The sequence below is a fragment of the Mastomys coucha genome, unplaced genomic scaffold (assembly GCF_008632895.1).
Source record: "Mastomys coucha isolate ucsf_1 unplaced genomic scaffold, UCSF_Mcou_1 pScaffold16, whole genome shotgun sequence".
Lineage (NCBI taxonomy): Eukaryota > Metazoa > Chordata > Mammalia > Rodentia > Muridae > Mastomys > Mastomys coucha.
In genome coordinates, this window is record NW_022196898.1 from 44292678 (window position 1) to 44303750 (window position 11073).

Here is an 11073-nt window from a genome sequence, read left to right on the forward strand (position 1 = left end):
CCCCCCCCCCCCCGCCATGAAATTTCCATCACGACTTCAGATCTGCTGGAGAATTAGGTAGTGCTTTCAAAAGTCACTCACAATAATTGTTCCTTTGAATCTGGACCCCACACCATTGAGGCCGAGCCAGCTTCCTGTGACTTGGTGCCTCGCTTTAGCTTCTTAGTTTGGAGCCTCACACCTCGGGCCTCTGTCTGTCTGGCGCTGGGTTCCTGGCTCTTGCCCAGGAACTAAGGATAAATCTCAGGCCCTGGCTCACTCAATGCTAAATTCTGTGGAAACGAGCCAGGCAACCTTATTTTGCTTAGAAATTGCCGGCTTAAAGATGCCTAATTTCTGGGAAGAGGGATATGAGGGATTTTCTTTGTTGTTTTTGTTTAGGCAATGTTAACCAATTTCCTGTCAGGATCCTGGTTCCAAATTCAGAGTTTAAACGACAAGGAACACACAGTGAAGGGCGTGTGACTCAGACTTTAAGTCTGGAATTTCCAACACATCTCTTCTGTTTCCTTGGTCAGGTCCTCCTGGGTCTAAAAGCGACTGCATCCTTTCTGTTTGAATACGAGAAAAGTTGCACAGCTCCCCCCCTGCCCTCCCCCCTGCGCCTCTCTTTCTTTCCAGACTGTTACTCTTCTTCCATCCCACTCTTGGCTTCCTTTGGAAGATTCAGTGAAAAGAGCAGGCAGGCTGCAGAGGCCTGTTAGTCCTGGCTCTGTCTTTGGGCAAAGGGTCTCATAACATAACTGAGCAACAGTTTCAACAAGGGCTGTGCTCTGGGTTAATTAAAATTCTGCCACTGACAACAGAGTAGGCACTTGAAATGATGGCCAGCCCCGATTTTCTGGTTATCTCTTCCTTGAGAACACGTTTCATTTTCTTCTACTCTTTGGTTTTTCCAGACAGGGTTTCTCTGTGTAGCCCTGGCTGTCCTGGAACTCTCTGTAGTCCAGGCTAGCCTCGAACTCAGAAATCTGCCTGCCTCAGCCTCCCAAGTGCTGGGATGAAAGGCGTGCGCCACCACCGCCTGGCTTTTTTCTACTCTTTTTGTTGTTGTTGTTGTTGTTGTTTGGTTGGTTTTTTTTGTTGTTGCTTTTTTCCAGACAGGGTTTCTCTGTGTAGCCCTGGCTGTCCTGCAACTCACTCTGTAGACCAGGCTGGCCTTGAACTCAGAAATCTGCCTGCCTCTGCCTCCCAAGTGCTGGGATGAAAGGCGTGCGCCACCACCGCCTGGCTTTTTTTCTACTCTTAAATGTGTCTTTGTAAACCAGAAATTTTCAGTGAAGTTGAAGGCTCTGATCCACTCTGCTGCAGTCTGATGGCTCATTTACTGTCACTTTCCCTTTGCTCTCTAACCAGTTTGAGTTCCAGCCAGGCTAGGATCCTGTAGGGTGCTGGGGATACGAATGGATGTACTTCTGAAACTCATGAGTCAATAGAGTTACTTTCCAGGTCAGTTAGAGTTAGCAAGGTGTAACAAGGCTACACAATAGATTGTCCAGCTCTTTTTACCTCAGTTCTGAGGAAAACATTTTCCCTGGGGTGTAGTAGTAGCCAGGAGCAGCTACCCTGGGTCTGAAGAGTTCCTATTGGAAACTTACAGGCACTTATCGACATGATAGAGAAATGTACTCTTCCCTCACCCATGTTTCTCTGCTCTGAAGAGCCTCTGGTCTGGCTTCTGAGCTGAGTGTCTGGAAAACCTTTTTAGTTTCTCAAGAAAGGATGAAGGAACAAAGGGATTGTGCTGACGGAGAACAATCAGGCTTCAGAGTCTCTGGTGAGGCTCCCCTTCAGTCTCCCCACCTCCCACCGCTCTCTTATTATTCTTGAGTTTCTCATTTCCAGTCTGGGTGTCCAGCCAGTGCTGTAGGAGAATTTGGCTCTCTGCTGACTTGGCTCAAAGTCCTTCACCACATGGAATCACTTACTCTGCTTCAATTAATAGGCAAAGCTGCCCTTGGCATATACCCATGTACCCTTGTGACTGATGGCAAGATATTCAGGGGATGGCTCTGTTGCCCTGAATACAATTTACCTTGGTCTCAGTCCAGATCACTTGTCTGGGGATACCTTATATGCCATCTTCAATTCACATCCTTCATCTTTTTCCTGAAGACTCTAAGCTCACCATTTCCGTACTGACTTTTTAGATTTTCTTTCACCAGTGTTGGGTCCCAGTACACACACACACACTTCTCTCTTCTGTTGTCCCCTCATCTGTAGGTTAGTCCCCACTCCCCTGCCCATACCTGCTCAAAAGCCTCTCTGTCTGTCTGTCTGTCTGTCTGTCTGTCTGTCTGTCTGTCTGTCTCTGTCTCTGTCTCTGTCTCTCTCTCTCTCTCTCTCTCTGTCTCTCTCTCTCTCTCTCTCTCACACACACACACACACACACAGGTTAGTATGGAACTCACCGTGTATCTCAGGCTTTGTGTGTGTGTGTGTGTGTGTGTGGTAGTTCAGGCTTTTTAATTCATGGTGATTCCCCTGCCTCAGCTTCCCAACTGCTGGGATTACAAGTGTGTGCCATCATGCCTGGCTTGCTGTTGATTCTCAACGCTGCTCACAGTATAAAGGATTTTGATTGGGGACCTGACCTGTCCCTGTCATGCAGTGGCACCGTGATCTTGACAATGCTTTATCTGTTCCATTTTTTACCCCGTTTAACAAATACTTACTGCTCACCAGATGGAGTGGTGAACAAGTTACATATTTTGTCTCTATGTGGATGGAGCCCAGTCTGCTTTAGAACATGTGTGAGGATTAATGGTACAATAAAGCAAGGTAGTACAATATGAAAGAGGGCTTGGAGCCAAGTGAATTATTAGTTCTTTATCCTGGTTCTGTAACTTCTGGTCTGTTCCTTAAGATGTATACTTTTTGCAGAATGGACATTATAGTACTTGTCTTGATTTTAAAATATTTTTGTTTTTGGGTGTTTTGCCTGCATGCATATCTGTGTACCATGTGCATGCCTAGTACCCACAGTGGCTAGAAGAGGGTGTTAGATCCCCAGGGACTGGAATTACAGATGGTTTTGAGCTACTGTGTGGGTGCTGGGAATTGAACCTGGGTCCTCTGGAAGAGCAGCAAGTGCTTTAAACCAGTAAGCCATCTCTTCATCCCAAGAATAAATTAATTTTACGTGGTATTTTCTGATTAGCTGCTCGTTGGCATTACAATCATAGACTAAATATCACTGGAGCTAAGCTGGTATGGGCATTTATAATTTTTGGAACTATTGGATCAGACCCCCCTATTAATTTCTTGCGACTGGCATAACAAAGCATCATAAATTATGCTGCATAAAACAAAAGAAATGAAGTGAGTGTAGTGGTACACATCTGTGTACTCACTTGAGGGATGGAGGTAGAAGTAATGGGAATTTATGGCTATCCCTGGCTATGTGGGGACTTTGAGGCCAACCTGGACTATGTGAGTCCTAACAAAATACTGCGTGTTCTTCTATAGTTCTGCAGGCCAGACGTTAGCATCGGTATCGCTGGGCCAAATGGGTATTAGTGAGATCCTGCCAGAAAGTCTAGTCTTCTTTGCCTTCTCCAGCTTCTAGTGGTAGCAACATTCCTGAGCGCTGGTCATAACCACACCACTCCAGTATCTGCCTCTACGACGTCTCTGCTTCTGTGTTTTGCCAACTCCCAGCTCCCCCTGTCACAATTTTGTTGCCATTTCTTTTTGTTTTTGAAACAGGCAGTAGCTGTATCTGTAGAGCTGTGTAGCTCTCGATAGCTTTGAACTCATAGTATAGATCAGGCTAGTCTCGAACTCATAGAGATCCCCTTGCCTCTGCCTCCCCATGCCACTGGTATAATCTATGACTCCCTGAGTCAGAGTCCATAAACACATCTGCAAAGTCCTTGTCACATGAGGTAGCCTCACTGGCTCCAAGGCCTAAATAAGCAGATGTTGTCAGGATGCATCATTTAGTTTTAGTAGATAGAGTCCTTACTGAAGTCACTGCTACTCCACAGTGCTGGCCTTCAAAGACTTCTGTGCACCCTAGGCTATTCATGGTCTTCCAAATGCTGAAAAGGGAAATGTTAGACAAAATATTGTTAAGCAGCTTCCCTATTTCCATAATATCTTGGATGAACCTCTGCCAGCTTATTCTCACAAACCAGAATGATCAGGGAAACCCGTTACCTCTGGTGGCACTACCTAGTTACTGCCCTTTAACCCCTTCTTCCTCACCACAGTGTCACCTTTATTCTTTTTCCCTTCCTGTGGCTGGTTTGGGTTTTTGTTAGCTCTGCTTTGTGTTTTGAGGAAGGGTCTCATGGAGTCCTGGCTACCTCAAATGTGCAATCCTTTGACTCAGGCTCCTCGGGGCTGGGATCACAGATGTATGCTACTCCTCTAGCCCTGGAATTATTCTGTTATTACTATTGTTGCTCCTGTGTCACTCCCCTCATACTCCCCAGTGCTTGGGAATTAAGCCCAGATCTAGCGCTTTGGGCCTGTTAGGTGAGCACCTACTACTGAGCTGCATTTTCACTCTATATTTATTGTCTTTTTAAAGGTCCATTTAATTAGTGCGTGTGTGCGTGCATACGTGCATGCATGCGTGGGTGTGTGTGTGTGTGTGTGTGTGTGTGTGTGTGTGTGTGCAGCATCATGGTATAAGCGTTTGAACATTCTTCACTAGTTTTGTGTTTATCTCAAGCCAGCATCTGTCAGTAACTTCCACAAAACATTTCATTTGTCAAATATATTCTGTTCATAGTACTTCTTCAAATATCTTATATAAGCCATTATGTCCATGATTGCTTACTGAAAATTTGCTTTAAAAACCAAACTAAAGCAAAACCTGCTGGGCAGTGGTAGCACACGCCTTTAATCCCAGCACTCAGGAGGCAGAGGTAGGTGGATTTCTGAGTTCAAGGTCAGCCTGGTCTACAGAGCAAGTTCTAGGACAGCTAGGGCTACACAGAGAAACCCTGTCTCGAAAAACAAAAGAACAAACCAAACAACAAAACAAAATCCTATGGGCTATTCACTTATATATGTACGAACTCACACGATGCACACACGTAAGATTGTAAGTTTTAAGGGACTCGTGAGGCCCTGTGAGGCTCAGACATAGATTGGATCTTGGGTTAGGTTTCCCAAGCTGGAAAGAACACTGGCCTTATGATCTCTAGATTCATGCTGCAATTCTGTTGCAGGCTTTGAGCCCTGGAGCTCCAGCTTTCCCGCATCACAGTATCACTTAGGAGCATTTTCCAATGTAGATCACAATCAATTGCTTAAACAAAGCAAAACAAAACAACAACAACAAAAAAAGCCAAACCAAACCCCAAGCAAAACCACAAAACTGTTTTCCCCAGGCTCTCATTTCATACTCAGCATTACCTAGCTTAGCTCCCATTTCCTTAGACTTTGAGGAATCATGAAAGAACTAGCCCTGTGCTGTATGCCAGGGTCTGGTTTAGCTGGATGTGGGACCAGCATAAGCCTTTGAATAGGCCCTTCCCCATGGTCGCCTCTCCTTTCTCTTCCACCCTACTATTTTCCCTGTTGTTTGCATGTTAGGGGAGCTGTCACTTGTCTCAAAGACAAGGGCTGAAAAGGTCTCAATTGAAAGAACAAAGATGGCGGGGCTCTCTGAGCCAGAGTGACTTCTGAAGAGCCTCTCACCAGGCCCAAGGACAGGAAAGAGAGCCTTTCCTTTTCATGAAGTCTTTTGGAGAAGAATGAACACTCTACCAAGCGAGTCACCTATATGGTGCAAGACGAGCAAAGGGCTTGTGCTGCTTTCCGTACCAGCTGCTCTATGGGGATCTTTGCTTTACTTTGCAGAGCAGGTAAGAGCAGACGCATTGGCCACCCAGTTTTGATCATCTTGCTGGCCAAGGCTGTGTGCTGTTCTTTCCTTCCTTAAAGACTGCGTTTTCTTAGTCAAATTGTCCGGGTCACATCCCTTCTTCAGAAGCAGAACAGGCTCACAGCCTCGCTCTTGCCCTTCTAGGTCTATCACAATGTTTGCACACAGTCCAAGATTCCTGTCCCTGCCCCAGTCAATGACTGAGGCATAACAACAGAGATATTAATGCAGACACATGGGGTAAGATATGGGATTCCTTTGACATAAAGACTTCTTGGCTTGGACAAACCTTTCTTGAAACTACAGTGCAGCCCAAATTTAAGCCTCTTTCCTTCCCCTCTTCCTCACGTCAGACATCCATTGTGCCCTGAAGGCTGTTCCTCTGTCTACTCCAATAAATCTCTTGCATGTATATCTCATCTTAGCACCTTCTTGCACAGAACCAAACTAATACAATATGAGGAAATGGATGGGTTTTGTGGTAATTGAGAAAGGGAGAGTATTCATGCTGGAAGGTGCCTGAAGGTCTGTGTGATTTGTGAGGCTCCAGTTAAAGCCTTTTGAAATGTTTGGAAGTGATCCACTCCAAAGCTGATCTGACCAGATCCCCATCCTTTTGCAACTGCATCCTGGATTGCACATCCCTTCCCTTTCCTGTAAGCATGGTGGGCTCTTCCTCCTGGGTTTGCCGTGCTTCCTGCTGTTCTTTATATGGCGTACCATTCTCTCACTTTTTGCCTAAAGAGTTTCTGCTCATGCTTGAGCCTAGTCATGACCTTTAAGGTAGCTTTTTTGATCTTAACACTGGATGAGGGCTGGGTGTGTTGGTGCACATGGTTAATCCTAACACATGGGAGACAATGCCAGGTGGGTCTGTGAATTTGAGGACAACCAGGACTACACAGAGAGACCCTGTCTTTAAAAAATGAGACCAACCAACTAACTAAGCAACTAACTACTTAACCAACCAAAAACCCCTCAAAAGCATTATCACAGTTGTAGCTGTCTGAAAAGCTTGAGATTATCCAGCTAATGTCTTTCCCATTTTGCAATACAATCCCAAAGAAAAGGGGCCATTATCTTAGCCTTGAGTGTAGCTAACAGTCAGTCACAGAGCAAACACCCAGGAAGATATTTTGGAATGACTGAGCCCAAACATAAAGTAATGGAAGGGAGTGCTCCTGAATACTGTGTCATGTCTGGAGTTTGATTTTACCGTGCTTACAACTAATAAGTAGGCTCGTGGGCTGGAGAGATGGCTCAGTGGTTAAGAGCACCGACTGCTCTTCCAGAAGTCCTGAGTTCAATTCCCAACAACCACATGGTGGCTCACAACCATCTGTAATGAGATCTGATGCCCTCTTCTGGTGTGTCTGAAGACAGCTACAGTGTACATATGTATAATAAATAAATAAATCTTTAAAAAAAATAAGTAGGCTGGTTTCTATTTACTAAATGCTAGAAGTCACAAGATTTCCAAATCAGAGATAATGGACTTTATGGCTCACAGCACAGCCAGAAGCATGAGCATCATAGATGCATCAGTCTTCTTGCTCCCTACGTCTGATGCAGAAGGCTCTGGCAGATGCTTGCACAGGCTGTGTGTGGCTGCATCGTGAGAGAGGAACGCTGATCTTGGAGAACCTTCCATTTTATAATAACCACTAAGCACACTTGCTCTTTTTCATTTTTGTCCTCATTAATTATGTGAGATAAGATCTCACCTCAGAAGCTGAGGCTTGCTTGGGATTTACTATGTCTAATGTCTCCCAGGCTGGCCTCCATCTTGAGGCAGTCCTATTGCCTCGGCATGGTGAATGCTGGGGATGTAGCTGTGAGCCCCTATGCTGGCAGCAAGCCTGCTGTTTCTTGTGGGGATCAATGCATCCAACTTCCTGCAAAAACAGTCCTGAGCAGTGGCCCATGGAAATAGAGGACATTGCAGTGTTGCCACAAATCCAGCAAGGTGTGAAGAAGACCATCAGGGAATGTTGCCCAAAATAAGGTTCCTCAAAAAACCATTCATGCTCAGGAAAAGCCTCAGAAGAGAATCCATACACTCCATTCTGTCTTGTAATACATACATAACATTCTAAAACAGAAAGAAACTCTGCCCATTAGTTTATTCACTTGAAGGTCAAGTTTGAGGGTCATGTTTCCTTGAATGGCAGTGTCGTCTAAAGTTTTCAGAACGCTGACTGTAGGCTGCGTTGGCTATGCCTGTAATTCCAGAAATAAGGAGGCTGCAACAGAAATAGCTTGGGCTCTGGCCAGCTCAGGTTACGTGCAACTAAGAGTCTGGAGATGTGGCTCAGAAGTTAAAAGCACCAGCTGCTCTCCCAGAGGTCCTGGGTTCAGTTCCACTTACAACCATTTGAACTTCAGTTTCAGGGGATCCAATACCTTCTGGCCTCTGAGGGTACCAGGCATGTAGAGCCTCTAGTATAGAGTACTTGCCGGCTACATTTGTAAGGCCCTGTGGGGAAGCTAAGTAAATAAATAAAAACAACAATAGCTGGACGGTGGTGGCACACGCCTTTAATCCCAGCACTTGGGAGGCAGAGGCGGCAGATTTCTGAGTTCGAGGCCAGCCTGGTCTACAGACTGAGATCCAGGACAGCCAGGGCTATACAGAGAAACCCTGTCTCGAAAAAAAAAATGATTTGACTGTGGAACCAAGGTCATCATTTTGTCATACACATGATCTTGTGTGCACGGGTGACCTCCCCATATGTGTGCCCGTGAGGCTAGAGACTGGCTTCAGGTATCTTCGCTATCATTCTCCAGCCTTCTTACTATTGAGAACAGGATCTCTCAACGAGCCTGGAGCTTCTCTTTTTGCCTAGGCTGGTTGGCCAGTGAGCCTAGGGACCTGTCTCTACCCCAGCTCCCCCTTCCCCAACACCGGGGTTACATATATACAACAGCATACCTGGAATGGAAAGCCCAAGAATCCAAAAGAATAGGTAGGGGTTAAAGCTGGTGAAGGAGAAACAAAGCAAAAAGGGAGGGGGAGGGCTAGAGAGGTGGGTCAGTGCAAGAGCACTGTCTGCTCTTCCAGAGGTTCAAGTCCCAGCACCCGCATGGCAGCTCACAACTGTCTGCAACTCTAAGATCTGACACCCTCGCACAGACACACATGCAGGCAGAATACCAATGTACATAAAATTAAAATAATTTTTGTTTGTTTGTTTTTTTGAGACAGGGTTTCTCTGTGTAGCCCTGGCTGTCCGAGAACTCACTCTGTAGACCAGGCTGGCCTCAAACTCAGAAATCTGCCTGCCTCTGCCTCTCAAATGCTGGGATTAAAGGTGTGCACCATCACTGCCCAGCTGGAAATAAATTATTTTTTTTTTTAAAAAAAATCCCTCACTGAGTGCCCTCCACTTTGGGATTTTACTTAATTCCAGATGTAGTCAAATTGACAACCAAGAATAGCTATTACAAGACAGGAACTCAAAGTAGTAGGAACCTGTGGGCAAGAGCTGTTGTGGAGGCCAGGGAGGAGTGGCTGCTTTCTGACTTGCTCCACATAGCTTGCTAGGCCTGCTTTCCTATACAACTCATGTGCATGGGGGTGGCACCCCACAATGGATGGACCCTCACACATAAACCATCAATCAAGAAAATGCCCTATGTGTTTGCTTCTGGGCCAGTCCTGTAATGACATTTTATCCATTCATATTACTTCTTCCCAGATGATCCTATCTGTGTCAAGTTGACACAAAAATAGGCAGCACAGCCTTAAATTTCTACCTAAGTGTGAGGATTGCAGATGTGTGCTACCACACCTAGCTGGGTTTGCTTCTCTTTCTGTAGCCCGATGGTCCAGTAGCTCATAGCCTTTCAAAAATGTTGTAGTTATTTCTGTTTTATGTGTATGGGCGTCTTGCCTGTGTATATGTCTGTGTGTCACCTGTGCGCTTGTGGAGGCCAGAAGGTGGCATCTGATTCCCAGGGACTGTTATTACAGAGGAGCCAATGCTCTTCTCCCCTGAGCCATCTCTCCAGCCACGGCACAGTTACTGAACCCTTCCTCGTCTCATTCCTCATCTGTAAAATGGTAGTGACTAAAGAGCCTGCCTCCTAAGGTTTGATTGGTGGGTAAAGCGCCTATGGAAATGCCTGACATTTAGTAAGTAAATGTGATGCAACTACTTACTTGGTGATGGTTGTCACTGTCCTAGGCCAGTTGACCAATTATAGAATAAATGATTTGTACTTTATCACACAGTAGTAATTGCTGGCTAGCCCTGGAAACACTGCCTATAGTATTTAAGTTAAGCTCCATGGGTCTCCAATACTAATCAAAGTGTGAGATAAAGCAGGGGTCTTAAACTTTTTCCATTGGCCACACCCTTTTTGCTCCCAAAATTGTCCTGAAACCTTAGGAATATAGGTATGTAGAATAGATATACTTCATATACATAAAATAAATAAATAAATAGAATAGATATATAGATCAAACATTTCCTGATAATAAACTAGAATTAAATGTTAAAGCAATTCTTTAGGGTTAGGGAGATGACTCTGTGATATAATATGCACCACACAAGAATGAGGACCGAGCTCAGATTTGAAGAGTCCATGGAAAGGCGGATGCAGTGCAGCACATCTCTAATCCTAGTGTGCCTGTGGGATGCAGTGCAGTCCATCTGTAATCCCAGTGTGCCTGTGGCAAGATGAATGAAGGGATCAAAATCCCAGGAGACTCGCAGGCCAGCCAGTGTATGGCTTAGTCTTGATGAACAAGAAGCCCTGCCTCAAACAAGGCAGGCATCAAGGACCAATAAACCAAGATTGTCCTTTGTTCACAGATGGGTTGTGGCATGTGCACCTTCACTCACATCCAGACACACATGCAGGTACAATAAAATAGTTCTTTAGTATACACATAGTTTACCATTTACTAAAGACTAAGACAAATATGCATACTAATGAGATAGACAGACTTGTTTATTTGCATTTATTGGTTTGTTGGGTTTTATTCGAAGACAGAGTTTCTCTGTGTAGCTCTGCTCTGTAGACCAGGCTGGGCTCCTTCTCAAAGACCTGCCTGCCTCTGCCTCCCGAGTTCTGGGATCAAAGGCGCATGCCACCATCACCTAGTATATCTATTTCTTATCTTGTTCATTTACCTGTGTTATTCCTTTTTTTGTTGTTTTGTTTTTGTTTTTTTTGTTGTTGTTTTTGGTTTTGGGTTTTTTTGTTGTTGTTTTTTTTTTTTTTTT

At 45.0% G+C, this 11073-nt stretch overlaps 1 protein-coding gene across 1 annotated transcript in view; it reads left to right on the top strand.

The window, feature by feature from the left end:
* Lix1l (limb and CNS expressed 1 like) overlaps positions 1 to 11073 on the top strand; it is a 24298-nt gene that overhangs the window by 899 nt on the left and 12326 nt on the right. The gene's annotated exons all lie outside the window — the stretch shown is intronic.